The 27,627-nt window shown below is 42.1% G+C and overlaps 1 long non-coding RNA gene and 1 pseudogene across 1 annotated transcript in view; one reads left to right on the top strand and one right to left on the bottom strand.

Moving 5' to 3' along the window:
• Positions 1-385: 385 nt before the first annotated feature.
• The window catches only part of LOC129637844 (uncharacterized), a 46,886-nt gene continuing 19,644 nt past the window's right edge, over positions 386-27,627 (bottom strand). Inside the window, exons 2-3 of the long non-coding RNA XR_008707602.1 lie at positions 995-1,175; positions 386-895 (exon numbers count right to left, since the gene is read on the bottom strand). This is a non-coding gene — a long non-coding RNA (uncharacterized LOC129637844). The remainder of the gene's footprint in view (positions 896-994; positions 1,176-27,627) is intronic.
• On the top strand, positions 8,563-8,904 carry LOC129637843 (ly-6/neurotoxin-like protein 1; annotated as a pseudogene).

The following is a 27,627-nucleotide window of genomic DNA, read 5'->3' as shown; positions in this document are numbered from 1 at the left end:
TTTATTAGGTCAATACTAGTGGTGTGCTCCGAACATTTTAACAACCAGTTCCCAGGGGAAACATTTGCCTATGTGCCTGGTATAAACATTCCCTCCACCACCAGTTTCACAATGCCAGTACGGAGCCCTGGACCTCAGAGTTGGGAAGAGATGCCCACTAGCATGTCCGATCGCTGCCCCCAACCAGATGCAACACTCAGAAATCGCCTCAAGGGCATATATAATAGTAAAATGAAGTCAAATGATTAGGAATTGATGAGTTTTGAGGTCTTATTGCTTTGGTTTTAATATAATTTAACTCCAAGTTTATAGAATTTAATTTTTAATAGTGGCTTTTTTTTTTTTTAACAACCAGCTAACAACAGTCCTGATAATTCAACAGTTGGCCTTCATGCGCTTGCGCTGGCTTCAGCCTCTCTGTAGTCAGCACCGTTACTGTTATTTGGGGCAAAGAGACACTCACAAAAAAAGGCCAATTTGCACACAACTTGGAAACGGCAAAGCCAGAATTCAGCCTGGGCAGTCTGGTTCCATCATCATCTCACCAACTGCTTCTCTCGCAAAACCTCGGTGTCTTTCTGTCTAGACCAGCAGCCCATAGGCCTTTCTTTCCCCTGCTTGTCTCCGGACAAACATCCACTGCATTTGACCGGTGATTCACAGAAGGGCTCCGGGTTTAAGTGAGACTTCTTCCCAGGATCTCGGAGAAGCTAAAGGCCTCCATCTGCCTGCACACCCAAGGGTCTCCAGCGCGGCGATGAGCTACGCAGGACCACACCTGGCCGTGCGCCGCATCCCGCCAGGCGAGGCGCTGCCCTCGAGGCTTGACTGCGCCTGCGTTCAACCGCACATCCATTATGGAAAGGAGGGTCCCTTAATGTAGCGCAAATTATAGCTGGAACACAAGCAAATTGCCGGCTTTTACTAGCACATAAACTGAGCGGAACCTTTGAGATGGATCCGCATTACCCTAAACGGCATCCATAATTCATACCTGCAGCAGCAATGCCTCCCTCTCAGAGGGCCGGAGCCCATCTATTATTGATGGGCCCCTTGGAAGGCCGCGACAGAGTGTTTCTCATGCTCCAGCCATCTGCCGGCATGGTCAATTCCTCAGGCGGCGGCAGCACATTTATTCATCAGTATCAACTCCCAATTAGTTTCCTAGCAGGACCCTGGGGGGGGGGATTTATTTGAGGAATCAAAGTGAGTGTTTCTAGAACAGTACCCCATTTCCACCCCCGCGACGCTGATCAATACACAGAACCAGAGAGCAATAAGCAAGCGTTCGTTTTCCCCATGATTTCCATCACCGGGAGCAACGCTAAAAAGCAATACTCAGTTTCTCCCGGCGGAGGGTCTGGATGACTGGCGGCTTCTTGACGTCTATGGGGAGGTCCCTGAATCTGGAGGTCCCAGAGCACAGATATCTGTGTGATTTTTCCATCACCTAGACTTTATGAAATGCCCATTATATTCTAAGTTCTTTGTAAAAGGCCTTGTAACAATTCTTTGAGATGGTTTACTTATTATCCCACCCACTCCTCTTTTTTATAGCGGGGAAACTGAGTTTAAATAACTCACCCAAGGTCACCCCGCTAGAAAGCGGCAATGCTAAGATCTGAGCCCAGGAAAACTGATTCCAAAATCTAGGGGTTTAACCATTACTCCATGCTGCCACCTGGAGGAAGAGGGAAGGGAACCCACAAGTGATTTCCTGTGGGTCACAAATCCCTAGTGAAACTGGGACATTTAGCTACAATAGCGCTACAATAAGGCTAACCAAAACCAACAGACTGGTTGAGTGTGGAGGTAAATTCTGGGTATGTGTGTGTTTCGTGTGCCTACTCTTTCATGGTGTGATTTATTGTCTTAGTGAATGCCTGATTTTTAAATGGCTAAATAAATTAATGCTATTAATAAATAAATGGCTTTAAAAGACTAGATCTTTTAAGTGAGTCTCGGGGGAGGGGATATGGAGGATGAATTGAGTACCCAGAATTTAGAAGGCTGAGATCCACTGGACAAATAAAAAACCATTAGAGTTTAGAGCTGGAAGGAAAATAGTCATCAAACACCCAGGTCCATTAAACACCTGCCCAGGTACCAGGCTTTGTGTCTGGCTCTGGGGATACAAGAATCAATAAGATGTGGATTCTAATGTCCCCAACAGACTAATCAGGTAGATTAAATAGACAAGTAGATAACTGTAACATGTGGCAGAATAACACAGGGCTGGGTATAAACAAGTCTCCCCACAACCATGCCTTCTCCTTCCCTCCGCAAGGCAGGCTGAGCACAGGTGGAGGAAATCACACCATGGTGTGGTCTGGTGAGACTGCATGCTCTGCAGGGCTCTCACCCTGTCTGGCTATCCTTTTAAGAGTCCCTGGCCAGTTTCTAAAACCTCATGTCTTCCTTCTAGAAAATTGTGGCCAGCAGTAAGAAGAGCTTAAAGCTTCTACCACTTCACCAGAAAACTTCTCTACATCTGTGTCTCCCAACCTTTGTGTCTCGTCTCCATCCTCTCCACCTGGGGACCACCACCACAGAGATGGTCCAGTTGGTGTGAGGTTCCTGATGGGCCCTAGGCCATGGAGCTGCCCCTGAACAGAAACCGAGATGGTGTCCAGAGCTGAGAGTGGAACAGAAAGGGGAGACTGTGGTGCCAAGGGGAGGGTTTGCATAACCATGGGAGATCAACTTCAAGGTCCAAAGGAGTTGCCCAAATGAGGAGACCTTCCAGCACATAAAACCAGGGATGGAAAACCCAAAGACAGATGAGCTGGATGGTGGGTCAAGCAGGCTAGCGATTGTTTACAATACTTCAATGCCCCTATCTCCCATGACCTATAGGAGAAAGTCCAAAATGGAAAAGAGTGGTATGAAGGTAGGAAATGGAAATATCCCAAGAGCCCTAAATATTTCCCCACTACTTTTTTTAAAAACTGCCAGATAGATTATAAATAGCAGTGACTGCAGACGGTGAGAAGCAATGAGAGTGAGGTGCTGCCATGTTGATTGTGTCTGGCCCAGCCTGCTCAGGAGGCCAGCACCCCATCATTCCCCAATAAATCAGCAGGTCATTTTTCACTGAACTGAAGCTCAATACTCCCATCGTTTTCTCCCCTAACCAGCCCCGAGATTGCTCTGTGCTCTTTATTACCTTTCAATGACTTAAGCCCCTGAACTGAATAACTTCATCAAGGTGTCAACCTAAACAGATTTTCCCCATAATGGCCCAACTCTCACAGGTTCTTAATGAAAAATATTGATTCCCAAGGATTAGTTGCAGATTTATGTGTTGGGATGCTGATCTCTCTGTCACCTGGCACCTTATCAGGAGATGAAAGGACCTAGCTCCCCTTCGTGGTTTTAAAAAAGCAATCACTGGCTATGTCAGGGGGCAGCTTAGGTCCAGAAAAACAAATAAAATTCTGTGTCTGGATCCCATGGAATACTTAACAGATAGCAAAGGGAGTGGCAGGGCCTGGCACCAACACACCTCTCTCTCTTTCCTCATTAAGCATCTTCACTGGTTGGGTTCTGGGGAGACCAGGCACAGAGGAGCTGGGAGCAAATGTGACAAGCAGCCCTCTTGGTATGACTGATCTCTGGGACACAGTCTGGAGGCTGGTACACCCTGTCTGGGGCTGGAGACACTAAATGGAAGGAATTCAGCAGCTGCTGTCTCCAAATGGCATTCAGTCAGCATCAGCCTAAGTTGGCTCTGCCAACTCACTCTGATCAACATGACTCTCAAGGGATGAAGTTGAGATTCTGGCACCTAAAACCTCAGAATCTCTCCCATCACCCAGAGGTGGCTGGGATGATGTGATTCATCCTTTATCTATTTGATAAATATTTATGGAGGGTCTACTATGTGCCAGGCACTGTGCAAGGCATTGGGAACACAGTGGTCAGCAGAGTCAGATATGGGTTCCTCCTCTCGTGGAAAAGGCCCCCCCCCCACCAAAAAAAAACCTACATAAATAAATGTAAAATGGCAGCTGTGATGAGACAAGGTCCCACGTAGGGATAAGGACAGGGCTGCAAGAGCCTGAGAGGCCCTACCTTGTGAGAGAGGTCAAGAGAGATTCTCCAAGGAAGTGATGGTCAAGGTAACACTAGAAGAATGGGGAGTGTTTTGGAAAAGAAGGGAGGCTGGGAAGCACTTCGGCAGAGAAATGGTGTCTGCATAACGCCTTTGGGGTCATTATCCTAAGAACAATAATAAGCCATTGAAGGATTTTAAGCAGAAGGGTGACCTGACCTGATCTTTACTTTACAAAGATCACTTTGGCTGCTCTGTGAAGAACAGATAGAGCAAAAACAAGAAGAGGAAGGCTTAGGAAGGTGATCTAGGCAAGAGACAAAGCAATGATGAAGATGGAGATGGAGAGAATGGACAGAATGAAGGAGACTTGGGAGGAAAAATCTACAGGCCTGATGCTGAATTGAATGTGGGACAGGGATAGGCTGAGGGCAAGGAGGAACAAGGATAATTCCCACAGTTCTTGACTGAGCCATTGCTTCTCTGAAATGATGGTCTCTCACTAGGGGCCCCCGTGAGGTTCCCTACCACTGGAAAGCACTGCAGAGCAATGTGCTCATGAGCTTTTCACCTCCTACAGCAGGGTTGGCAAAAGTCTTCCGTAAACAGCCAGATAGAAAATATGTGTAGCTCTGAAAGCCATCCTTTCTCTGTTATTCAGCTCTGCTGTTGTAAAGCAAAAGCAGCCACAGGCAATATGTAACAAATGGATGTGGCTGTGTTCCAATAAAACTTTATTTACAAAAACAAAAGGCCAACAGGTTTGACCTCTGCCCAAGAGAACCTGGATGAATAGGATGAATGTGAAAACTCAGCTGACCCCATGATTTCTCAGTCTCAGTAAGCTGGAGTATTCCACTGAAACAGGGCATTCATTCCCAGGCCTGGAAACTTTGGACCGGCCCAGGAAAATGAAGCAGAACATTGAGAACTCTGAGGGCCCAGGTCCCCACAAAAGACTTCAGGTCAGGGGAAGACTCACAGAGCTGGAGCTGGGCTCGTAAAATAGAACTTCAGCTTCTTCAGGCCTCCTCGGGGGCCCCCCAACAACTTCCAGAGAGAAACCCAGGACAAGTCTTTCCCATATATATCCATCTGTATTTATAACAGAATTTTTTTTTTTTAAGCACCAGAAGGGTACATACATAAGAAACTAGTAAGTGCTTATCTATATGCCTGGGAGTGGAAAGAGACTTTCACATGTATACATTTGTATATATCATTTTAGGTTTTGAACTCAAGCATTGACTACTTGAAAAAATTCATAAGTATGTTTGTTCATAAAACACCCTCTGTTTCTAGACAGAGTTGCCTAGTTGCCTACCATCAGAATTTTTTTAACTATTGAAAAATACTCATATTTATCTGAAAAATCACAACCTAAAATTAGGCCTGGGCCACAGCTTCGCAAACATCCCTGTAAAGCTGGGCTGTGAGAATGAGGGGCACTATCTCAATAGATGCAGAGAAAGCCTTTGACAAAATTCAACATCCATTTATGATAAAAACTCTCCAGAAAGCAGGAATAGAAGCAACATACCTCAACATAATAAAAGCTATATATGACAAACCCACAGCAAACATTATCCTCAATGGTGAAAAATTGAAAGCATTTCCTCTAAAGTCAGGAACAAGACAAGGGTGCCCACTTTCACCATTACTATTCAACATAGTTTTGGAAGTTTTGGCCACAGCAATCAGAGCAGAAAAAGAAATAAACGGAATCCAAATTGGAAAAAAAAGAAGTAAAACTCTCACTATTTGCAGATGACATGATCCTCTACATAGAAAACCCTAAAGACTCCACCAGAAAATTACCAGAACTAATCAATGACTATAGTAAAGTTGCAGGATATAAAATCAACACACAGAAATCACTTGCATTCCTATACACTAATAATGAGAAACCAGAAAGAGAAATTAAGGAAACAATTCCATTCACCATTGCAACGGAAAGAATAAAATACTTAGGAATATATCTACCTAAAGAAACTGAAGACCTATATATAGAAAACTATAAAACACTGGTGAAAGAAATCAAAGAGGACACTAACAGATGGAGAAATATACCATGTTCATGGATTGGAAGAATCAATATAGTGAAAATGAGTATACTACCCAAAGCAATTTATAGATTCAATGCAATCCCTATCAAGCTACCAACAGTATTCTTCACAGAGCTAGAACAAATAATTTCACAATTTGTATGGAAAAACAAAAAACCTCGAATAGCCAAAGCGATCTTGAGAAAGAAGAATGGAACTGGAGGAATCAACCTACCTGACTTCAGGCTCTACTACAAAGCCACAGTTATCAAGACAGTATGGTACTGGCACAAAGACAGAAATATAGATCAATGGAACAAAATAGAAAGCCCAGAGATAAATCCACGCACATATGGACACCTTATCTTTGACAAAGGAGGCAAGAATATACAATGGATTAAAGACAATCTCTTTAACAAGTGGTGCTGGGAAATCTGGTCAACCACTTGTAAAAGAATGAAACTAGAACACTTTCTAACACCATACACAAAAATAAACTCAAAATGGGTTAAAGATCTAAACGTAAGACCAGAAACTATAAAACTCCTAGAGGAGAACATAGGCAAAACACTCTCTGACATACATCACAGCAGGATCCTCTATGACCCACCTCCCAGAATATTGGAAATAAAAGCAAAAATAAACAAATGGGACCTAATTAACCTTAAAAGCTTCTGCACATCAAAGGAAACTATTAGCAAGGTGAAAAGACAGCCTTCAGAATGGGAGAAGATAATAGCAAATGAAGCAACTGACAAACAACTAATCTCGAGAATATACAAGCAACTCCTACAGCTCAACTCCAGAAAAATAAATGACCCAATCCAAAAATGGGCCAAAGAACTAAATAGACATTTCTCCAAAGAAGACATACAGATGGCTAACAAACACATGAAAAGATGCTCCACATCACTCATTATCAGAGAAATGCAAATCAAAACCACTATGAGGTACCATTTCACGCCAGTCAGAATGGCTGTGATCCAAAAGTCTACAAGTAATAAATGCTGGAGAGGGTGTGGAGAAAAGGGAACCCTCTTACACTGTTGGTGGGAATGCAAACTAGTACAGCCACTATGGAGAAGAGTGTGGAGATTCCTTAAAAAACTGGAAATAGAACTGCCTTATGATCCAGCAATCCCACTGCTGGGCATACACACTGAGGAAACCAGAAGGGAAAGAGACACGAGTACCCCAATGTTCATCGCAGCACTGTTTATAATAGCCAGGACATGGAAGCAACCTAGATGTTCATCAGCAGATGAATGGATAAGAAAGCTCTGATACATATACACAATGGAGTATTACTCAGCCATTAAAAAGAATACATTTGAATCAGTTCTAATGAGGTGGATGAAACTGGAGCCTATTATACAGAGTGAAGTAAGCCAGAAAGAAAAACATCAATACAGTATACTAACACATATATATGGAATTTAGAAAGATGGTAACAATAACCCTGTGTACGAGACAGCAAAAGAGACACTGATGTATAGAACAGTCTTTTGGACTCTGTGAGAGAGGGAGAGGTGGGAAGATTTGGGAGAATGGCATTGAAACATGTAAAATATCATGTATGAAACGAGTTGCCAGTCCAGGTTCGATGCACGATACTGGATGCTTGGGGCTGGTGCACTGGGACGACCCAGAGGGATGGAATGGGGAGGGAGGAGGGAAGAGGGTTCAGGATGGGGAACACATGTATACCTGTGGCGGATTCATTTTGATATTTGGCAAATCTAATACAGTTATGTAAAGTTTAAAAATAAAATAAAATTTAAAAAAAAAAAAAAAGAATACATTTGAATCAGTTCTAATGAGGTGGATGAAACTGGAGCCTATTATACAGAGTGAAGTAAGCCAGAAAGAAAAACATCAATACAGTATACTAACGTATATATATGGAATTTAGAAAGATGGTAACAATAACCCTGTGTATGAGACAGCAAAAGAGACACTGATGTATAGAACAGTCTTATGGACTCTGTGGGAGAGGGAGAGCGTGGGAAGAATTGGGAGAATGGCATTGAAACATGTGAAATATCATGTATGAAACGAGTCGCCAGTCCAGGTTCGATGCACGATACTGGATGCTTGGGGCTGGTGCACTGGGACGACCCAGAGGGATGGAATGGGGAGGGAGGAGGGAGGAGGGTTCAGGATGGGGAACACATGTATACCTGTGGAGGATTCATTTTGATATTTGGCAAAACTAATACAATTATGTAAAATTTAAAAATAAAATAAAATTAAAAAAAAAGAATGAGGGGCACAGCCAGCTGCTGGGGTACAGAGCTGACTGTGTAACACAAGGGGTTTCAGAGCCTCAGGTGACTAGGAACTCCTGGAGGATGAGGTGTTGTCCCACTCCCCCTGTGCCCTCCCCCAGCCCTGGATTGAATTGAATCGAGGACCAGCTGCTCTCCACTTCCCTGCTCCCACTCTGCCCTCTCACCTCCAGCCATGGCTCCTCTACCCACCCTGTTCCTGGTGGCTCTGGTGGGCCGATTTGTGGCCCAGGCTCTGGACTGCCACGTGTGCACCTACAGTGGGGAGAACTGCTTCAAGCCCATGTGCTGCCTGGCCGTGGTCACCTATGGCACAACTACGGACTTACTACACCCCAATCAGGATGAAGGTGAGCAAGTCTTGTTTGCCCAGCTGCTTTGAGACCATATACAATGGCCGGTCCAAGCTCATATGCACCACATCCTGCTGCCATCCTGTAATGGCTCTGGCCTCTTGGCTCCCTGGACCCTGGCCCTGGCCCTCATACTCCTGGCCACCCTTGGGGGTCTGCTCTAAAGCCCTGTCGCACTGGCTACAGACTCACTGGGGGGCAAAGCACAGAGCAGCGTGGCCCCAACCTCTCCCACTGCACTCCCCACCCACCCCTCCCCTCCCCAGACCTCCCCAGCCACACACAGGACTATCTGCAAAAGGACCCTAGACCTCCCCCAACCACCCTGGGATCTGCTTCCAGGTCATGACCTGTTGTTTTTCTAAAGGCTGATGTGGGACCACAGAATAAATAGATAAAAATCAAATAAAATTAGGCATAAGGCAGATTTTAAGCACAGCTCCAATGTACACAGGACTGCAGATTATCCTGTGAAAGGTTAACAAAAGCACTGTTTTCCAGTTTGGTTCTCAGGTCTGCTATCTCAGTTAGTAGAAGTCTGCTTCCAACTTCTCCCCTTGTGTTTTCAACAACTTCCTGTCTTCAGGTAACAGCATCCACTTTTACTTAGGGAACTTACCCTAGTGCATTGAAGATTGTTGGCCAAGACTGTCAATAGAGAGGTTGCTGCCCGTCTAGTGTTGGTCATGTGACCCAGGCTAAGCCAATCAGATTATTTCTCCCTGGACTACAGCTGGAGGGGGTTCTTGCAGAGAAAGAAAAATAGTGAAGTTTCTTTGAGGGGTTTTCTCTTACTTCTTGTTGCCTAGGTCTTTGGGGCAAATCTTTCAAAAATATGATCGTTTGACTTCTGTTTCAATTTTAATTGAATTTTTTAGCCTAGGTTGGCCAAAATCCATTCTTGTGGCTTAATACTGATGATGCTGCTGCTGCTAAGTCGCTTCAGTCGTGTCCGACTCTGTGCAACCCCATAGACGGCAGCCCACCAGGCTCCCCCGTCCCTGGGATTCTCTCAGCAAGAACACTGGAGTGGGTTGCCATTTCCTTCTCCAATGCATGCAAGCAAAAAGTGAAAGTGAAGTCGCTCAGTCGTGTCCTACTCTTAGCGACCCCATGGACTGCAGCCCACCAGGCTCCTCTGTCCATGGGATTTTCCAGGCAAGAGTTATGGAGTGGGGTGCCATTACCTTCTCCTAATACTGATGTGGATATCCTATTTAAAAATCTCCAATATCTCCCAGTGGCCTGCAACACAAAGGGCAGGCGAGACATACAAATCCCAACGACCACTAGTATGGCGTGCCGCCCCCATATCAGACACCCTCTGCTTCAGCACCACTAGAATTTCTGCCTTCTCCAAATGCATCCATATATAAATCACTGCTGTATTCCCACTTTGTCACCTGGGGGAAAAAAAAGTCCCTACTCATCATTTGAGGCAGCAGATGGTGGCAGATCAGGGTGTCAGTCCTGGTGTAGACAGGACTGTTGGCCAGCAGTTGTTTTTTGATAAGCCTTGCTCTCCAAATGTGAGATTAGCCAGGCTCTCTTCCCTTGAGAAACACATCAGAATCTATCAAGCTCTGAGACCCCCCCTAAGCCCATTTTAGAGATCCAAAATGATAGCATTGTGATTAGGACAGCACTGAATTGAAGCGGTTCTGCCAGCCAACCTCTGTTCCTTCAAGGTCTTGATTTTCTTGTCTGTAACATGAGGACATTAATTCTATCTATATCTTAGAGAGAGTTTATTCATATGTTTAACAAACAGTCTGCACCAGACACTGTTCTGAATGCTTTAAATATATTAATTCATTTAATACTCATAACAACACAATAAGGCAAGTATTTTGCAGATGAGGAAACTGAGGCATAGAGAGGTTAAGTAACTCATCCAAGGTTGCAACGGCATGGGGATGAAATGGAAGATTGCGTGGGAGTTGCTTAGCACAGGGCCCAGGAGATAATACATGGTTCATAAAATGATAGCTATTTGTTATGGACTGAATTGTGTATCCCCCTCTCTGAATTCATATGTTGAAATCTTAACCCCCACTGTGACTATATTTGGAGCTAGGGCATTTAAGAAGTAACTAAGATAGATGGAGTCATAAGCGAGGGCTCCTAATTCAGTATGACTGGTGTCCTTTGAACAAGAAAGAGAGACACCATGGTGGGCATCTCAGAAAAAAGGCCATGTGAGGACATAGTGAGACAGCCATCTGCAACCCAAGGAGACAGGCCTCCAGAGAAACCAGACTTGTCAACAACTTGACCTTGGACCTCCAGTCTCCAGAACTGTGAGAGGTAAATTTCTCCTGTTTAAGCCACCTAGTCTGCAGTGTTTTATTATGGGAGCCCTAGTGGACAGACACACTACTGAAGAAGAACCCACCTTGTGATGGAAATCACAGGTGCATTTTCAATCTTAATCCAACATTACCTCAGGGTGTAATCTCCTTCAGAGTGTCCCTGCCCCACCCAGGATAGAGTAAAACATCCTCTGCAAGATATATGCATGAGCATTAAGTCGCTTCAGTCATGTCCAGCTCTTTGCGATCCTGTGGACCGTAGCCCCCCCAGGCTCCTCTGTCCATGGGATTCTCCATGGGTTGCCATGCCCTCCTTCAAGGGATCTTCCTGACCCAGGAATCAAACCTGCATCTCTTACGTCTCCTGCATCAGCAGGCTGGTTCTTTACCACTAGCGCCACCTGGAAGCCCACATGATATATACGGGCCTTGAAAATATCCAGATTCATCTGTCACCCATCCACTCTTACCCTCCATTCAACCACAACAAACTTCACACTTCCCTGAACATGGCAGACCTTTGTATATACTATTGCCGCCTCGTGTGTCCTCCTCCTCTCATGCCTTCACACGTCCCCTTTGCTGGCAAATTCCTATGCATGCTGCAAGACCTAGCCTCAGTATTCCTTCTGAATCTTTCATTGAACTTCTCAGGCAGTGTTGGATATTTCCATTCCTGTGCCACTACCATGCCTTGTACATGTGCTGTGCTGTGCTTAGTCACTCAGTCATGTCCAACTCTCTGTGACCCCATGAACTGTAGCCTTCCAGGCTCCTCTGTCCATGGGGGTTCTCCAGGCAAGAATACTGGAATGGGTAGCCTTTTCCTTCTCCAGGGGATCTTCTTGACCCAGGAATTGAACCAGGGTTTCCTTCATTGCAGGCGGATTCTTTACCAGCTGAGCTTCCAGGGAAGCCCTACCTCATACATAGTTCTATTACAATTGTTTTATCTCATGTCTCTATCATTAAAATTTTGAACCCCTTGAGGTCTTAGGTATCTCTGGCATAGTGCCTGACACAGGGTAGATGTTCAATAGATGTCTAATGATGCAATAAATGAAAGAGCACCTAAATCCAGGTTAGTTTATTCTCCTTCCCATGAAAAGCTTTATAGCCAATCTTGATCCATCTCAAATAAGACTACTGCTGGGAAGTTTTTAAGAAATTCTTCAGGATTAAAGAGAGTAGACATCTCTCTAAGGAATTTTACTCCAACTCATTCTCAAGCTCTTTCTTTTGGCTTCCTTGGGTGGTACATCCTCACCTAACTTTGGTTCCCACAAGACTGTCACGGTGGTATATACAGCCTCTAAGAAAGTCCCCAGTGTTCCCCCTCCAAATATTCATCCCCTCTTTTTATCCCTTCCCTTTGAGTGTGGGTTAGATTTACTAACTGACTTCTTACAAACAGAAATGCAGAAGTGATGCCATGTCACATCTGAGATACAGTTGTAAAAAGACTCTACTAGGCATATACCCTGAGAAAACAAAAATTGAAAAAGACACGTGTACCCCAATCTTCACTGCAGCACTATTTACAATAGAGAGAACACAGAAGCAACCTAGATGTCCATCGACAGATTAATGAATAAAGAAGCTGTGTTACATATATACAATGGAGTATTAGTCAGCCATAGAAAGGAATGCATTCAAGTTAGTTCTAATGAGGTGGATGAACCTAGAGCATATTATATAGACTGAAGTAAGTCATACAGAGAAAAACAAATATCTTATACTAATGTATATATATATGGAATCTAGAAAGATGATACTGATGAAATTATTTGCAGGGCAGCAGTGGAGACACTGCTTTCCTTGTAGCTCAGTTGGTAAAGAATCTGCCTGCAGTACAGAAGACCCGGGTTCGATCCCTGGGTTGGGAAGATCCCCTGGAGAAGGAAATGGAGACCTACTCCAGTATCCTTGCCCGAAAAATCTCATGGACAGGGGAGCCTGGTGGGCTACAATCCATGGGCAGAGTCGGACACAACTGAGTGACTAATTCTTAGTGGAGACATAGACACAGAGAACAGACTTATGGACAGGGTGTAGGGGGAAGAAGGAGAGGGTGGGATGTATGGAGAGAATAACAAGGAAACTTATATTACCATATGAAAAAATAGATAGCCAATGGGAATTTGCTGTATGACTCTGAGAACTCAAACTGGGGCTCTGTGGAAACAGTGTCAGACTTTATTTTTCTGGGCTCCAAAATCACTGCAGATGGTGACTGCAGCCATGAAATTAAAAGATGCTTACTCCTTGGAAGGAAAGTTATATCCAACCTAGATAGCATATTCAAAAGCAGAGACATTACTTTGCCAACAAAGGTCCGTCTAGTCAAGGCTATGGTTTTTCCTATGGTCATGTATGAATATGAGAGTTGGACTGTGAAGAAGGCTGAGCACCGAAGAATTGATGCTTTTGAACTGTGGTGTTGGAGAAGACTCTTGAGAGTCCCTTGGACTGCAAGGAGATCCACCCAGTCCATTCTGAAGGAGATCAGCCCTGGGATTTCTTTGGAGGGAATGATGCTGAAGCTGAAACTCCAGTACTTTGGCCACCTCATGCGAAGAGTTGACTCATTGGAAAAGACTCTGATGCTGGGAGGGATTGGGGGCAAGAGGAGAAGGGGATGACAGAGGATGAGATAGCTGGATGGCATCACTGACTCGATGGGCGTGAGTCTGAGTGAACTCCGGGAATTGGTGATGGACAGGGAGGCCTGGCGTGCTGCGATTCATGGGGTCGCAAAGAGTCGGACACGACTGAGCGACTGATCTGATCTGATCTGATCTGAACAACCTAGGGGGTGGGATTGGGAGGGAGACTCAAGAGGGAGAGGATTTGTGTATACCTATGGCTGATTCCTGTTGATGTTTGGCAGAAACCAGCACAATTCTATAAAGCAATTATCCATCAATTACAAAGTAAATTAATTAAAAAAAATTTTTAAGTTATAAAAGTACTGAGACTTCCATCTTGGGCACTCCATCTTGCTCTCTCTTGGATCACTTGCCCTGGGGAAAGCCAGCTGCCATGTCACATGAAATTCTATGTCAAAGCCCACATTCCAAGGAACTGAGGCTTGCCAGCAACCACGTAAGTGAGGTTGGTAGCAGATACACATTCTCTACCAGTCTAGCCTTCAGATAATAATAAAGCCCAAGCCAATAGCCTGTTTGCAGGCTCATGAGAGACTTATTCCTGATCCACAGATGCTGTGGGGTCAATGTTGTGTTAAGCCGATACACTTTGGGATAATTTGTTGTACACCAATAGATAATGAATACAGCCACCAAATGGACCCGGCCACAAGGTCAAATGCAAGTAAGATATCCTTTCTCTTGCTTTTCATTCCTGGATTTGGATCCCTAGGTTTAGGGCTTGATAAGACATATATTTTTATATTAGCATCATTTTCTCCACCATCATCACTGTCTTCATCACCATGATCTCTGAGATCTACTGATGTGCTATGTCCTAGTACTGCACTTAGTGGTTGACCTGCATCATCTTTCTTAAATCTCTGCCGTGACTTTGTGAATTGGACTTATTAAGGGGCTTTGGTGGAGGAAACAAAAACTGACTGTAGGTAATTCGGACACAGGTGATTTACTGGGAGGAAATGGGGATTGGACCCTCTAAGGTCGCCTCCAGACTATACCCAAGCCTTGGAGTAGGCAGGAAAAAAAACACCTCCACAGGTAAGGAAAGAGGAAACTCAACCAAGATAGGATAGCCTGATGTTTAAAGGCATGGTCTCTGGAATCAGATTTCCTGGTTCAAATCATAGCCTTGCTACATACTGGTTTTGAGGTTGGGCAATTTACTTAGAACCAATCATTTCTAGATGTACAAGCTGGATTTAGAAAAGCCAGAGGAACCAGAGATCAAATTGCCAATATCTGCTGGACCATAGAAAAATAAAAAGAATTACAAAAAAAAATATCTACTTCTGCTTCACCAACTATGCCAAAGCCTTTCACAGTGTGGATCACAACAAACTGTGGAAAATTCTTAAAGAGATGTGAATACCAGACCACCTTACCTGTCTCCTAAGACCTGTATGCAGGACAAGAAGCAACAGTTAGAACTGAACATGGAACAACAGACTGGCTCAAAATTGGGAAAGGAGTACATCAAGAGCTGTCACCCTGTTGTTTAACTTATATGCGGAGGACATCATGCGAAGTGCTGGGTTGGATGAAGCACAAGCTGGAATCAAGAACGCCAAGAGAATCATCAACCTCAGATGTGCAGATGATACCACCCTAATGGCAGAAAGTGAAGAAGAACTAAACAGCCTCTTGATAAAGATGAAAGAGAGAGTGAAAAAGCTGGCTTAAAACTCAACATTCTAAAAACAAAGATCATGGTATCTGGTCCCATCATTTCATGGCAAATAGATTGGGGGAAAAGTGGAAACAGTGATAGATTTTATTTTCTTGGGCTCCAAAATCGCTGCAGACGGTGACTGCAGCCATGAAATTAAAAGATTCTTGCTCCTTGGGAAAAAAGCTATGACAAACCTAGACAGCATATTAAAAAGCAGAGACATTACTTTGCTGACAAAGGTCCGTATAGTCCAAGCTATGGTTTTACTAGTAGTCATGTATGGATGTGCGAGTTGGAACCATAAAGAAGGCTGAGCACTGAAGAATTGATGCTTTCAAATTGTGGTGCTGGAGAAGACTTTTGAGAGTACCTTTTGGACAGCAAGGAGATCCAACCTGTTAATCCTAAAGGAAATCAACCCTGAATATTCATTGGAAGGACTATGCTAAAGTTGAATCTCCAATCCTTCACCTGATGTGAAGAGCTGATTTGTTGGAAAAAACTCTGATGCTGGGAAAGATTGAGGGCAAGAGGAGAAGGGGGCAACAGAGAATGAGATGGTTGGATGGCATCACTGACTCAATGGACATGAGTTTGAGCAAACTCAGGGAGATAATGAAGGACAGGGAAGCCTGGCGTGCTGCAGTTCATGGAGTCACAAGGAGTTAGACATGACTTAGTGACTGAACAACCACAACAAAGTTACTTAGACTCTGCCTGCTTTGGTTTTCCCAACTATAAAATGAGGACAATAGTAGTCTGTGTCTTACAGCTTTGGTGTAAGCATTTATGAGTTTATATAATTAGTTTTTAGGATAATGCTGGGCACTGAGTAGGGCTTCCCAGATGGTGGTAGTGAAAAAGAACCCTCCTGCCAGTGCAAGAGATGTAAAAGACACAGGTTCAATCCCTGGATCAGGAAGGTCCCCTGGAGGAGGGCATAGCAACCCAGTCCAGTATTCCCACCTGGAGAATCCCTGTGGACAGAGGAGCCTGGTGGGGTACACTCCACAGGGTCGCAAAGAGTCAGATATGACTGAAGCGACTTAGCACGTACACATGGGCTAAATTAAGTGCTACATGGATTGCTCATTCTTATTATTGAGAGTCTTATGGAATGAGTCTGGGTAGGAAACTATCATTAAAGCTGAATGTAACTGCACACCATTCAGTTAGTTGGTCTTGCTTCTCAGGGTTCAAATCCTTGATAGAAAGCATCAGAGGATCCCAGCTTGGTTCCTGTGCCCACTCTATTACTGTCCCACAAACATTTATCAAATGGGAGAATGATTATTCCTCAAAAGAAGAAATCATTTCAGTTCAGTTCAGTTCAGTCGCTCAGTCATGTCTGACTCTTCATGACCCCATGAACTGCAGCATGCCAGGCCTCCCTGTCCATCACCAACTCCCAGAGTCCACCCAAACCCATGACCATTGAGTCAATGATGCCATCCAACCACCTCATCCTCTGTCATCCCCTTCTCCTCATGCCCTCAATCTTTCCCAGAATCAGGGTCTTTTCAAATGAGTCAGTTCTTCGCATCAGGTGGCAAAGTACTGGAGTTTAAACCTGCACATAAATGGTCAAATGATTTTCAACAAAGGACCAAAGTAATTCAGTGAGGAAAGAATAATTTTGCAACAAATGGTGCAAAAACAATTGAATATTCTTATGTTAGAATGTAACATACTAGTGTGAGGTAGTCTGTGTCTTACAGCTTTGGTGTAAGCATTTATGAGTTTATATAATTAGTGTTTAGGATAATGCCAGGCACTTAGTAGGGCTTCCCAGATGGTGGTAGTGAAAAACAACCCACCTGCCAGTGCAAGAGATGTAAAAGACACAGGTTCAATCCCTGGATCAGGAAGGTCCCCTGGAGGAGGGCATAGCAATGTGAGGTACTAATGTACCTCACACTACACACAAACATTAACTCAAAATGGATCATAATCTAAATATAAGAGCCAAAATTTCTAGCAGAAAATATAAGAGAGAGTTTTGTGACCTTGGGCTAGACAAACATTTCTTAGCTATGACATTAAAAGTACAATCCATAAAAGAAAAAATTGAAAAATTGTACTTCATCAAAATTTTAAACTTTTGCTCTTTAAAGGATAACACTAAGAAAAATTAAAAGGTAAGCCACAGGCTGAAAGACAATGTTTGCAAAACACATATCTAAAAAAGGACTTGTATCCAGAAAAACGAATGCTTATGATTCAGTAGGAAGAAGACAATCCAATTTTTTTTAATGGGCAAAAGATTTACATGAACCCTTCACCAAAAAAGATATACCAATGGATAATCAGTGTATGAAAATGTGCTCAACACCATTAGCCATGACAGAGATGGAAATTTAAACCACAGCACACCCTTTAGAATAGTTAAGTAAAAAAGACTGACAAATCAAGTGCTAGTGAGAATGTACAAAGCAACTGCAATCTTCATGTTGATGGTGGAAATGTTAAATGGTATAACCACTTCAGAAAACAATTTGATAGCTTCCTTAAAAGTTACTTACCATACAACCCAGCAATTCTATTCCTAGATGTCTACTCAAGAGAGATGAAAATACGTGTCCACACAAAGACACCCATACAATTGTTCACAGCAATTCATAACAGCCAAAAACTACACAATCCAAATTACTTATTAAACAAAATGTGATGTTTCCATACTAGCAATAAAAGAAAACAAACCATTGCTAAGCAGTGACACAGATCTCAAAAAGAGTATGCTAAGTGAAAGAAGTCAAACTCATAGACCACATACCGTATGATTCTATTTACATGAAACTTCTAGAACAGAGATGGAAAATACATCCATAGTTACCTTGAACTGGAGGTGGGAGCTGAAATCGACTGTAAATGGGCGTGAGGCTCTTTCTTGCAGACCGGTCTCTGTCTCTCCATACAGAGCTCCTATTCAGACCTCACGTTGCCCTTCATGCTCTGACTGCATCCCCGTTTCTTCCTCCCCATCAGACTGTTTATGCCAGAAACAAATTTCCTGCAAGCAGCCAATGTCAGTGGTCCTCACACTCCTTTGGGGGTTGGGGTGGGGGGGCTGCAAATCTGGTTGGGATTCAAGAAAACCCAGGCAGCTGGACTTATACACCCTCCTGAATCATAACCATCGGTCAGGGTTCTCTGGAAAAATCTGGATGCCTAAGAGCAACACTCATAACCAACATGGCTTCTCCATGGCTGAGGCGTCTGCTTGACCTGCTGCCAGGGCCATTTGGAATGGCGGTGAACATCTCTATGAAACCCCAGGTCTTCGGCTGTAAAGAAGAAATTATTTGGAGAAGCTTCCTTGAATCATTGTCATAGAGTGGATTAGACCATTCTTAGTTTCTACATCGAATATTCTGCCAGAGGAAAGAATGTGCTGAGATGGAAAAGCAATTAAGTGGATTTCCATGGAGGCATTTTTAAAGGCATCTTTTTAGAAGGACAATGTAATGAGATCAAGCCCTGAGCCTTTGGAGTGAGAGCACTGACTCCAAGACCATAGACTACCAGAGAATTAACCCTAGGGAGTATCAAATAGTGAGAACTCACACAAAGGAAATCACTGGAATATAGGACCTGACATCACCCAACCACCAGTAGCACCCTGTGCAGGATGCCTCATCTAAACAACAAACTAAACAAAAATACAAACCAAATCATCAGCAGACAGCATTACCACCTCACTCAGCCTTGCCCATCAGAGGAAAAACAAACAAACAAAAACTCAGCACAAATATCGCCCTATATGAAGCTTACACAAACCACTGGACCAACCTTCAGAGGGCAGAAACCAAAAGGTAGAAAGAATTCAACCTTGAAGACTGGGAAAAGGAGACTTCAAACACAGTAAGTTAAAAAAAAAATGAAAATGCGGAGACATATTATACAAATGAAGGAACAAACTAGAAACACAGAAGTCCAAAGAAATGAAGAGGAAATAGGCAAACTACATGAAAAAGAATTCAGAATAATGATAGTAAAGATGATCAAAAACCTTGAAAACAAAATGGAGAAAATGCAAGAATCAATTAAAGACCTAGAAGAATTAAAGAATAAACATGCAGAGACAAACAACACAATTACTGAAATTAAAAAATACTCCATGAGGAATCAATAGCAGAATATCTGAAGCAGAAGAACGAATCAGTGAGCTGGAAGATAAAGTAGTGGAAATAATTTCTGAAGAGCATAATAAAGTAAAAAGAATGAAAAGAATGGAAGATAGTCTCAGAGGCCTCTGGGACAATATCAAACCCACCAACATTCAAATTATAGGGGTCCCAGAAGAAGAAGAGAAAAAGAAAGGTTATGAGAAATTTTTTGAAGAGGTTATAGTTGAAAATTTCCCCAACATGGAAAAGAAAATAGTCAATCAAGTCCAAGAGGCACAAAGAATCCCATACAGAGTAAACCCAAGGAGAAACACACCAAGACACACACTAATCAAACTAACAAGACTAAATACAAAGAAAGAATATTAAAAGCAGCAAGGGAGAAGCAACAAGTAACATACAAGGGAAACCCCATATGCTTAACAACTGATCTTTCAGCAGAAACTCTGCAGGGCAGAAGGGAACAGCAGGATATATTTAAAGTACTGAAAAGGAAAAATCTACAACCAAGATTACTGTACCCAACAAGAATCTCATTCAAAATTGATGAAGAAATAAAAAGCTTTTCAGACAACCAAAAGTTAAGAGAATTCAGTACCACCAAATCAGCTTTACAGCAAATGTTAAAGGGACTTAAATAGTGAAGAAATAGAAGAGAAGAAAAAAGACCTACAAAATCAACCCCAAACAATTAAGAAAATGGCAATAGGAACATATATATCAATAATTACTTTAAATGTAAATGGACTAAATGCTCCAACCAGAAGACATAGACTGGCTGAATGGATACAAAAACAAGACCCATATATATGCTGTCTACAAGAAACCCACTTCAGATCTCAAGACACATATAGACTGAAAGTGAAAGGATGGAAAAATATATTCCATGCAAATGGGAAGCAAAAGAAAGCTGGAGTAGCAATCCTCATATCAGACAAAATATACCTTAAAATAAAGAATATTACAAGAGATAAGGAAGGACACTACATAATGATCAAGAGATCAATCCAAGAGGAAGACATAACAATTGTAAATATCTATGCACCCAACATTCTGAAAGAGATGGGAATACCAGACCACCTGACCTGCCTTTTGAGAAATCTGTATGCAGGTCAGGAAGCAACAGTTAGAACTGGACATGGAACAACAGACTGGTTCCAAATAGGAAAAGGAGTACGTCAAGGCTGTATATTGTCACCCTGCTTATTTAACTTATATGCAGAGTACATCATGAGAAACACTGGACTGGAAGAAACACAAGCTGGAATCAAGATTGCCAGGAGAAATATCAATAACCTCAGATATGCAGATGACACCACCTTTATGGCAGAAAGTGAAGAGGAACTAAAAAGCCTCTTGATGAAAGTGAAAGTAAAGAGTGAAAAAGTTGGCTTAAAGCTCAACATTCAGAAAACGAAGATCATGGCATCCGGTCCCATCACTTCATGGGAAATAGATGGGGAAACAGTGGATACAGTGTCAGACTTTATTTTTGGGGGCTCCAAAATCACTGCAGATGGTGACTGCAGCCATGAAATTAAAAGACGCTTACTCCTTGGAAGGAAAGTTATGACCAACCTAGATAGGATATTCAAAAGCAGAGACATCACTTTGCCAACAAAGGTCCGTCTAGTCAAGGCTATGGTTTTTCCTGTGGTCATGTATGGATGTGAGAGTTGGACTGTGAAGAAGGCTGAGCGCTGAAGAATTGATGCTTTTGAACTGTGGTGTTGGAGAAGACTCTTGAGAGTCCCTTGGACTGCAAGGAGATCCACCCAGTCCATTCTGAAGGAGATCAGCCCTGGGATTTCTTTGGAGGGAATGATGCTGAAGCTGAAACTCCAGTACTTTGGCCACCTCATGCGAAGAGTTGACTCATTGGAAAAGACCCTGATGCTGGGAGGGATTGGGGGCAAGAGGAGAAGGGGACGACAGAGGATAAGATGGCTGGACGGCATCACTGACTCGATGGATGTGAGTCTGAGTGAACTCCAGGAGTTGGTGATGGACAGGGAGGCCTGGCGTGCTGCAATTCATGGGGTCATGAAGAGTTGGACATGACTGAGTGACTGAACTGATGAACTGATGATGCACCCAACATAGGAGCACCTCAATACATAAGACAAACACTAACAGACATAAAAGGAGAAACTGACAGTAACACAATAATAGTAGGAGACTTTAACACCCCATTCACACCACTGGACAGATCATCAAAACAGAAAGTTAATGAGGAAACAAAGTCTTAAATGATACATTGGATGAGATGGATCTCATTGGTATCTTCAGGACATTCCATCCAAATGCAGAAGAATACACCTTCTTCTCAAGTGCACACGGAACATTGTCCAGGATAGACCACATCTTAGGTCACAAATCAAACCTCAGTAAATTTATGAAAATTGAAATTATATCAAGCATCTTCTCTGATGACAATGCTATAAGAGTAGATATCAATTACAAGGAAAAAAACCAAGAAACACAAACACATGGAGATTAAACAACATGTTTCTAAATAACCAACAGGTTACTGAAGAAATCAAAAGGGAAATAAAAAAATTTCTAGAAACAAACAACAATGAAAATACAACAACTCAAAACCTATGAGATGCAGCAAAAGCAGTTCTAAAAGGGAAGTTTATAGCAATATAATCCTACCTCAAGAAACAAGAAAAACATTGAATAGACAACCTAACTTTACACCTAAAATAGTTGGAAAAAGGAGAACAAAAAAAAACACAAAAATTAATAGAAGTAAATAAATCATAAAGATCTGAGCATAAATAAATGAAAAAGAAATGAAAGAAACAATAGTAAAGATTAATAAAACTAAAAGCTGGTTCCTTGAGAAGACAAACAAAATTGACAAGCCTTTAGCCAGACTCATCAAGAAAAAAAGAGAGAAGAATCAAATCAACAAAATTAGTAATGAAAAAGGAGAGGTTACAACAGACAAGGCAGAAATACAAAGGATTATAAGAGACTATTATGAACAACTATATGGCAATAAAATGGATAACCTGGAAGAAATGGACAGATTCTTAGAAAAGCTCAATCTTCCAAGACAGAACCAGGAAGAATTAGAAATTATGAACAACCCAATTATAAGCACTGAAATTGAACCTGTGATCAAAAATCTCCCCAAAAAACAAAGCCCAGGACCAGATGGCTTCACAGGAGAATTCTATCAAATATTTAGAGAAGAGCTAATGCCTATCCTTCTAAAACTCTTCCAAAAAATTTCAGAGGAAGGAACACTTCCAAACTCATTCTACAAGGCCGCCATCACCCTCATACCAAAACCAGACAAAGACAACACAAAAAAAGAAAACTACAGACCAATATCACTGATGAACATAGATGCAAAAATCCTAACAGAATTTTAGCAAACAATTCAGCAACACATCAAAAAGCTCATACACCGTGATCAAGTTGGGTTTATTCCAGGAATGCAAGGACTCTTCAATATATGCAAATCAATCAATGTGATACACCATATTAACAAATTGAAAAATAAAAACCATATGATAATCTCAATAGATGAAGAAAAAGCCTTTGACAAAATTCAGCACTGATTTATGATTGAAACTCTTCCAAAAATGGGCATAGAAGGAACCTACCTCAACATAGTAAAGGCCATATAGCAAACATTATTCTCAATGGTGAAAAACTGAAAGCATTCCCTCTAAAATCAGGAACAAGACAAGGATGTCCACTTTCACCACTATTATTCAACATAGTTCTGGAAGTCCTAGCTACAGCAATCAGAGAAGAAAAAGAAATAAAAGGAATCCAGATCGGTAAAGAAGTAAAGCTCTCACTGTTTGCAGATGACATGATACTGTACATGCTGCTGCTGCTGCTGCTAAGTCGCTTCAGTCGTGTCCAACTCTGTGCGACCCCAGAGACGGCAGCCCACCAGGCTCCCCTGTCCTTGGGGTTCTCCAGGCAAGAACACTGGAGTGGGTTGCCATTTCCTTCTCCAATGCATGAAAGTGAAAAGTGAAAGTGAAGTCGCTCAGTCGTGTCCGACTCTAGCAACCCCATGGACTACAGCCTACCAGGCTCCTCCATCCATGGGATTTTCCAGGCAAGAGTACTGGAGTGGGGTGCCATTGCCTTCTCCGGATACTGTACATAGAAAACCCTAAAGATAGTATCAGAATTACTAGAGCTAATCAGTTAATTTAGCAAAGTTGCAGTATACAAAATCAATACACAGAAATCACTTGTGTTTGTATATACTAACAAAGAAAAATCAGAAAGAGAAATTAAGGAATCAATCTGATTCACCATTGCAATGAAAAGAATTAAACATCTAGGAATAAACTTACTTAAGAAGACAAAAGAACTGTACATAAAAAATTATAAGACACTAATGAAAGAAATCAAAGATGACTTAAAGAGATGGAGAGATATTCCATGTTCCTGGGTAGGAAGAATCAATATTGTGGAAATGACTATACTACCAAATGCAATTTACAGATTCAATGCAATCCCTATCAAATTACCAATGGCATTTTTCACAGAACTAGAACAAAAATTTTCACAATTCATATGGAAACACAAAAGACCCCAAATAGCCAAAGCAGTCCTGAGAAAGAAGAATGGAGCTGAAGGAATCAACCTTCCTGACTTCAGATTATACTATAAAACTACAGTCATCAAGACAGTATGGTACAGACACAAAAACATAAACATAGACCAATGAAACAAGATAGCAAGCCTAGAAATAAACCCATGCACCTATGGGTACCTTATTTTCAACAAAGAAGGCAAGAATATACAATGGAGCAAAGACAGTCTCTTCAATAAATGGTGCTGCGAAAACTGGACAGCTACATGTAAAAGAATGAAATTAGAACACTTCCTAACAGCATACACAAAGATAAACTAAAAATGGATTAAAGACGTAAATGTAAGAACAGAAACTATAAAACTCTTAGAGGAAAACATAGGCAGAACACTCAATGACATAAATCAAAGCAAGATCCTCTATGACACACCTCCTAGAATAACGGGAATAAAGGTAAACAAGTGGGACCTCGTTAAACTGAAAAGCTTTTACACAGCAAAGGAAACTATAAGCAAGGTGAAAAGACAACCCTCAGAATGGGAGAAAAGAATAGCAAATGAAACAACTGACAAAGGATTAATTTCCAAAATATACAACAGCTCATACAACTCAATACCAGAAAAACAAACAACCCAATCATAAAAGAAGTTGTGGTACATATATGCAAAGGAATATTACTCAGCCATAAAAAGTAGTACATTTGATTCAGTTCTGATGAGGTGGATAAACCTAGAACCTATTATACAGAGTGAAATGAATCAGAATGAGAAAGATAAATATCATATTCTAACGCATATATACAGAATCTAGAAAAATGGTACTGAAGAATTTATTTACAGAAGGGCCATGGAGGAACCAGAGATCAAATTGCCAACATCCGCTGGATCATTGAAAAAGCAAAAGAGTTCCAGAAAAACATCTATTTCTGCTTTATTGACAATACCAAAGCCTTTGACTGTGTGGATCACAATAAACTGGAAAATTCTAAAAGGGATGGGAATACCAGACCACCTGACCTGCCTCTTGAGAAATCTGTATGCAGGTTAGGAAGCAACAGTTAGAACTGGACATAGAACAACAGACTGGCTCCAAATAGGAAAAGGAGTATGTCAAGGCTGTATATTGTCACCCGGCTTATTTAACTTATATGCAGAGTACATCATGAGAAACACTGGGCTGAATGAAGCACAAGCTGGAATCAAGATTGCCAGGAGAAATATCAATAGCCTCAGATATGCAGATGACACCACCCTTATGGAAGAAAGTGAAGATGAACTAAAGAGCCTCTTGATGAAACTGAAAGAGGAGAGTGAAAAAGTTGGCTTAAAACTCATTCAGAAAACTAAGATCATGGCATCTGGTCCCATCACTCCATGGCAAATAGATGGGGAAACAGTGGAAACAGTGGCTGACTTTATTTTGGGGGGCTCCAAAATCACTGCAAATGGTGACTGCAACCATGAAATTAAAAGATGCTTACTCCTTGGAAGGAAAGTTACAACCAACCTAGATAGCATATTAAAAAACAGAGATATTACTTTGCCAACAAATGTCCATCTCGTCAAGGCTATGCTTTTTCCGGTAGTCATGTGTGGATGTGAGGGTTAGACTATAAAGAAAGCTGAGCACCGAAGAATTGATGCTTTTGAACTGTGGTGTTGGAGAAGACTCTTGAGAGTCCCTTGGACTGCAAGGAGATCCAACCAGTCCATCCTAAAGGAGATCAGTCCTGGGTGTTCATTGGAAGGACTGACGTTGAAGGTGAAACTCCAAAACTTTGGCCACCTCATGCGAAGAGCTGACTCATTTGAAAAGACCCTGATGCTGGGAGGAATTGGGGGCAGGAGGAGAAGGGGACGACAGAGGATGAGATGGTTGGATGGCATCACCAACTCAATGGACATGAGTTTGAGTAAACTCCGGGAGTTGGTGATGGACAGAGAGGCCTGCTGTGCTGTGGTCCATGGGGTTGTGAAGAGTTGGAGACGACTGAGCAACTGAACTGAACTGAACTGAATGGAGAAACAGACATAGAAAATAGACTTATGGCCATGGGGAGAGGGGAGGAGAGGGTGAGATGTATGGAAAAGGTAGCATGGAAACTTACATTACCGTATGTAAAATAGATAGCCAATGGGAATTTGCTGTATGGCTCAGGAAACTCAAACAGGGACTCTGTATCAATCTAAAGGGGTGGGATGGGGTGGGAGATGGGAGGGAGGTTCAAAAGGGAGTGGATATATGTATACCTATGACTGATTCATGTTGAGGTTTGACAGAAAACAACAAAATTCTAAAAGCAATTATCCTTCAGTAAAAAATAAATTAAAATAAGTAAATAAATGAGAGTGAGGAAACTGTGGGGAGTGATGGAAGGATTCTAAAACTGGATTGTGGAGATATTAATGATTGCACCATTATATAAATTTGCTAAAAACTCATCGAACTGTACATTTAAATGGGTGAATTTTAATATATGTAAATCGTACCTCAATAAAGCCTTTAAAAATTAATGGTAGACCATGAAAAAGGAAAGAAGATAAAACTAATGTTGCAGGGGAAAGGGTGCTTGGCTAGGAGAGAGAAATACACATGTATTATCCCATTAGGAAAATTAGGAACAATGACTTGCCTGATGTTGCTCAACTAGTAAGCGGCAGGACCCACATGCAAACCTCAACTCTTTGGCCCCAGTCCCATGCTCCTGATCCCTCCATAAAGCCAACTTTCTTCCCTTATCATATTACCTGTCTTCAGTCAGCACGCACTCACCTCACCATGTGACCAGAACACTCGTCCAAATAGCATGTAAGCAAGAGACACTCCGAGGCCGATGTTCTCGGACAGTTCATTTAGGTTGCCATTGTTACTTTCCCACAAGCTCGGTGTGATCCAGTTGATTTTGTGCTTTTTGTATATTGCTCATCTGGCACAAAATTACTGCTCTGCTCTACAAGTTCCCACAGATGGCTTTATTTTCCATTGCTATTAAATTGGTTTTGAACAAGACATAATTCTTCAAGTGCCTGGTGAGCTCTCTGGGTTTGCTCAGGCAAGATTCCATAAAAATGTAAATAATCGGAACACTTCTGGGATTATTTATCACAACTGACTTGCGGCTGTAAATTTATGTATTAATTTCAGCTATAAGCTTCAGTGGGGAAAAGATGAACAGTTGAAAATAGACTCTCCCACCTAACATCCTCTTTATGTCCCCATTTCCCCTCAGCTTCCAGGGAACATATTGTAGAATGGGCCACGGATCTGAGTCTGGAAGATATTGGACAGAAATGAAAGGAAATCAGTCAGGAAAGAATCATCCATAGGCCACAGGCTCATCTCTTATCATTCCCCCTTACTCTTGGTACTCCCAACATACTAGCCTTCTTTCTGTTCCTCCTACTGATTCCTGCCTCAGGACCCTTGAACATGCTCCCTTGGCTTATAATGTTTTTTCTCCCTGGTTTGCCTGGTTCAGTCTCATCATCCTTCAACTCTAAGCTCAGCATCATTTATTCAGAGAAAACTTCC

The sequence above is a fragment of the Bubalus kerabau genome, chromosome 23, assembly GCF_029407905.1.
Source record: "Bubalus kerabau isolate K-KA32 ecotype Philippines breed swamp buffalo chromosome 23, PCC_UOA_SB_1v2, whole genome shotgun sequence".
Lineage (NCBI taxonomy): Eukaryota > Metazoa > Chordata > Mammalia > Artiodactyla > Bovidae > Bubalus > Bubalus kerabau.
The sequence above is the reverse complement of the archived record's forward strand: the minus strand, read 5'-3'. Positions and strand labels throughout refer to the sequence as shown.